At 42.1% G+C, this 4,998-nt stretch overlaps 1 pseudogene; it reads left to right on the top strand.

Annotated features, from left to right (window-relative positions):
- Positions 1-3,595, top strand: LOC148004061 (disks large homolog 5-like; annotated as a pseudogene).
- Positions 3,596-4,998: the final 1,403 nt, after the last annotated feature.

Genomic DNA, 4,998 nt, shown 5'->3' with positions numbered 1-4,998 from the left:
ATGTTTTCCCGGCTTCGCAAGAATTTTGGGAGAGTGAACGCCGATTTTGGACAGACTGGAGTGAGGGAATCGCGCCTTTCATCAAAAATAAAAGATGGACAACGAAAGCTGGCCTGAGGAATGCTGAGTAAGTTCTCTGAATTGTATGCTGCGCTTTCTGTCAGAGGGAGAATAGGCTTATGCTGACCTGTCTAGCAATAGGCCAGAACAACTGGAGTATCTGCAAAGGAATTGAATTTCCATGAAGATCACAATTCCTAAAAGTCAAGGATTTCAGAACATTAGTTTGCCCATCCCCAAAGGGAGGATATGATAAGGCCAATGCTATTATTCTGTGAACTTCTGGCCTTCACTTTTAACATGCATATGATATGTTACATTGATATAATAACACGATCAGGAGACACTGAGTGTCCAACTTTATTGAATTTAGACAGGGCATCAATCTACTTCACTCTCATTGCTTCTTTAAATAAAGTAGATCTCTGTCTTTAGTATCAGGGAGAGAATTATGCTTCTGGCCTTATGTTCTTAGAACTCCTCTGACTTTTTCTAATTGGCAGAGATGGGACATCCTTAGCATTATAAATTAGAGTTTGTGTGTTACAAACATTTTTTTACAGTACTAAAACTATTTGTAGCAGGTAGACCAAGATTCAGCCTGTAACCAATTGGCACTTCTGTGGCATTTGGTGTTTCAGTTAGGGGAATTGATAAGTCCGTTGACCATGACATCCCCCGCAATGCTTTTAAATTCCAAATGGTGTGGCCTAGAGTATCAGTGCAGGACATCTGAGTATCTCCAATCACTCAAGTCTTTTGGAGGTTGAATTTATCATCTGACTTCTGAAAGTACAGCGGTGAGGGTCCTGAAAGAAAGTTGTACCCTGTTAACTTGATAACAATCCCGTAGTAGCCATCTCTGTGGTACATGTAGCATGGGTCAGCAGGCATAGGGAACACCCGGCATCTGACATCTCTTGGTCTCTATAGAGTGCTGGGAGAGTTGACTTCCACTGAGGAGGTCTCTTAGGCAACAACAAACTCGTTGTGGTGACGCTGTGTTCTACACATGCTCTCCTCCTGTTTGGGGCTTGCCATGGTCTATGCACACTCATCAGTTTCCCCAAAAATGTTCATTTGTGTTCTTCTACCTACAGAGGATGGGAGACTGACATCATCCCCTGGCCCTGTGGTAATCAACAAGGACGCCAACACGGAGAACACAGAAGAACAGAGACTGATTAGACAGCTGCAGTCAGCTACTGAGGAGAGAAATGAGCTCAGAGATCTCCTGACTTATGTGACAGAGAGATACAGGAACAACAGGTACGCATTGCTCCAAACTGCCTTGTGTCATTCATGGATCTGCAGTGTCACCTACATCTTATTCTATTAAGGTGTTGGGTTCTAGAAAGCTGTGCCTCCCAAAGAACTTGTCCTAAACCTCATTTCTGATATAGAGGAGATCAGAACCTGACCCTTGGTCAGGAGTGAGATGGGAAATGGTCTCATCTGCTGCCTCCAGCTGAAAATCTGAACTTGTGGCCTTAGTGAGGATTCAGGGATAACGTCACTGGAGCATGAGTTCCCAGTGTGCATTTGGAAAGCCCTTGACAGGTGGTAGCTTTGCAAGTTTCTAGGTGCTGTGAGTCTGGGTGTGTGCTAGGAAGGTGACTTAGTGCTGGACTCTTGTTGCAGTAGCCTGAGGTGACAGATCCCAAATTGTTCATCTCAATGTTTGACTAGATGGCCAGAGACACAGGGCTTTTCCTTCTTTTTTGTTTACCTCTGAGCCAATAATGTGGCATGCATTTTTTCTGATTCTGATTGTGTTCTCCGTTTGCATATTTCGCTCCCTTTTTCATTCTTTACTGTTTACTTTTCTTTTCCTGTGTGTGTGTCCCAGTTTCTGTGTCTGTGTGTGTACACACCTAATGCATATGCGCAATTTTTATGTTTATATTTCCCCCCACAGTTGGAATCTAGGGGTCTATGTTTTTTCCTGAGTATATTCATGTATAACAATTTCATGGTGATGTGAGTGCATTTTTTTGGGAGCCCCTCTTTCAACTGCACACTTCTTTGCCAATGTGGTCACATTTGTCTGCATATTTGTGCCATTTGGGCAGATTATAATTTTGTGGCGATTTATGGTCTCAACTCCATAATTGTGTGAATTGTGTGTCTCTACAATATTAATTATTCATGATGTAGAATTCCTGTTGTCAAAACAGGAAAATTGAAATCACAGTTTTCTAGGTCTTGGATGTGGGAGAGCTGTGGCCTAGGCCCTTGTTAGCATAATTAGCTTGACTGCAGATTCAGCACTTCTGAGAGAAGAAAGGGAAACTGGGAACCCTTTATCTCGATGCAGAGCTTATGGGGTACTGGGACCAGAATAACAAGTTTCTGAAGCTGAAGAAGCTCCCAATATGTAGAACTCAGAAATTGTCCTCCCATGGCTGGGGTACTAGAAGACCCAGCCTGAGTTCATACATTCCTAAACACAGATGTTCATTGGGTTTTACTCTCCTAGGGCCAGCCGCTATGTCAGGTCAAATCCATTTTATGAAAAATTGAAGATAAAGGAGAGGGAGGTCATGTCATTACTGCACAACTTAGAGATGAGGAACATCGAGCATTGTGAGAAATTTCAGGAGCTCCAGAAGGAAATTAACTTCTATCGGTGAGCACTGGTCAGAGAGGCCATTAACTCTGCTTTGCCCACAGGTGCCATCCTTTGTTCTGATTGGAGGTCTAGCAGCTCTGGCTCCATGTCTTGTGCTCTTTAAACATCACTGTGTCCTGGGCCTTTTGGACTCAGTTTTTAGGTCCACAGGAGACTGTTACTCATACCCAGAGTGTCTAGGCATCTTCAGAAGGCTCTAGGTAGACCAGTACTTATTCAGCTCATCAAATGGCTAATAGGCTGAACTGGGCCTCTGCAGTCACACCAGGTTTAACAAAACTCAGTGTGTGGACCACATGGATAACATGAACTTCCCTTAATTCTACTGACCTCCTTTGAGGGTATTTGCCCACTGTTTATTAATGTTGCCCCCATGCCTTTTGCTTCCATGGATAGATGTATATCCCCTGTTGTTTTGGAGAGAAATGAACGCTTTTTGGTACTTGGGTCACAGAAACAATTTAGTCTTCCCAGAATTGGCTGTTTGATGTTTGTGCAGCAGCCTTGTGTGTATCAAGATGTATTCTATGAAGTTTTCACTGGTATCTGGGTCCAGAGCGAGTATGTGGGACTTGGGAGTAGGAATGGGAGGAAGAGGGTGCAGGATCTAACTATGCAGTGTGTGTTTCCAGCAACCTGCCCAGCCGGATCCATATGGACAAGATATGTATGCAGAAGAAGTTGTTCCCATTCAGAAAGGAGAGCAAAGCAGAACAGCTTGATTCTGCACCGCTGCTACAGAAATTTTTGTTTGATTTGAACAAGAAAGATAAAGACGAACAGGAGAAAACCAGCAACCTCCAGACCAAGCAACATCTGGTAGGGACAAGCAGCTGTGTCAGCCTAAAATTATCTGATTCCATTTGCCAATTTGATACATGTTTGCTTTCCCTACCACCTTAATAATGTACACTCCAACAATACAACCACCTCATGCAATGGAATGTTCATTCCTCTGTGCACGAGTATTCTGGGAAGACAACCACTTTTCAGGAACTGACTTATTAACAACTATGCTTTGGTGCTCTTTTTGAAGCTGCAGTCTGGAAATGGTGACAAATGAATAACCAATCATATTACTGCATGTCCCTGTGATAGAATGGATGCTATGTAGCGCTTTGAACAAGTTTTGTTCCTGTGATAAATGATATTCTGTGGTCATGTGACCTCCAAGTTGGGAAGCACCTTTCAGGGATAAGAACCGAGTGCAAATGGCAAATTATTCTTTGTCATTGGCTTTAATCTTGGTGACAGGTTGATTTCTCCTTTCATCCTGCAACCCAATGAGGTCTCTTCCCATTGCCCTGTTCTTGGTTTGCACTGGTTAAAGTCTGAGGCCCAGATGGGCAGCCCACATTACTGTCATGGTTACTGTAGACTTTGCCCTGCCCACAGACACACCAGCAATGTTATCAGTTAACACATCAATGGTGACCTAAAATAGAGCTGAGTGGGTAGAAGGCAGCAACCTGACAGCTGGCATGCAAGTCCCCAACACATCAGTTTCTGAATAACTGCCTTCCTCTCCCTGGTCTCAGAAATTGCAAAAGAGCTGGAATGGGACACACAGCAGGAAGAGAGCCTCCTGAAGAATAGGTTGCTTTCTCAGGATTCCCCTGCTGACCGCCATCCTGAATAATACCAACCTTTTTTGGATGAATACTCTCCCTCATAGTTTAATTCATTTTTTGCTAAGAAACACTAAATTTATCTTTCACTAAGCCAGTCTGACTGATTGATATCTTATTCTCTTTCTGTTTAGGATAACACCACTTGAGAGACCACTTGGGAACTGCATTGCCATTTTGCCTGCTAGAGGAGAAACAGCAATATAACTGTGCTTCTAAATGTTCACTAAGAATATGCTTTTTAGAAATATTTTTGTTATGATCTTAAATGAAGTTTTTGTTTTGTTATTTCATAGTTATATGTTCGTGTTAATATTTTTCACATCTGAAAATACTTTTAGATATTTATATTAATATTCATTTTAATCATTTTTGTTTTAAATTGTATTCCTTATGAATAAAACTTGATTTGTAACTCTTAACTCTTGAGACCATCTTGCTTATTCAAGTGTTCTGTCCCCTCTTGTGCTCTTAGAACTGACAGCTAATGATGGATTCTGCATGGTCCAGAGTTCCTAGGCTAAATAGTAAATTCAAAGCCACCAATGGTTACCTAGAGTGATAGTGCGTTTTGTGTGGATAATGTGTTCTTTTCTTGGATGCACATTTTATGATGTGATCACTGCCATACTTTATCCATGCAGTAATGTTTTCTGCTAATCTTAATAAAGCAGTCTA

The sequence above is a fragment of the Rattus norvegicus genome, chromosome 8 (genome assembly GCF_021556685.1).
Source record: "Rattus norvegicus strain SHRSP/BbbUtx chromosome 8, alternate assembly SHRSP_T2T, whole genome shotgun sequence".
Taxonomy (NCBI): Eukaryota; Metazoa; Chordata; class Mammalia; order Rodentia; family Muridae; genus Rattus; species Rattus norvegicus.
This window is presented reverse-complemented; position numbering and strand designations above follow the sequence as displayed.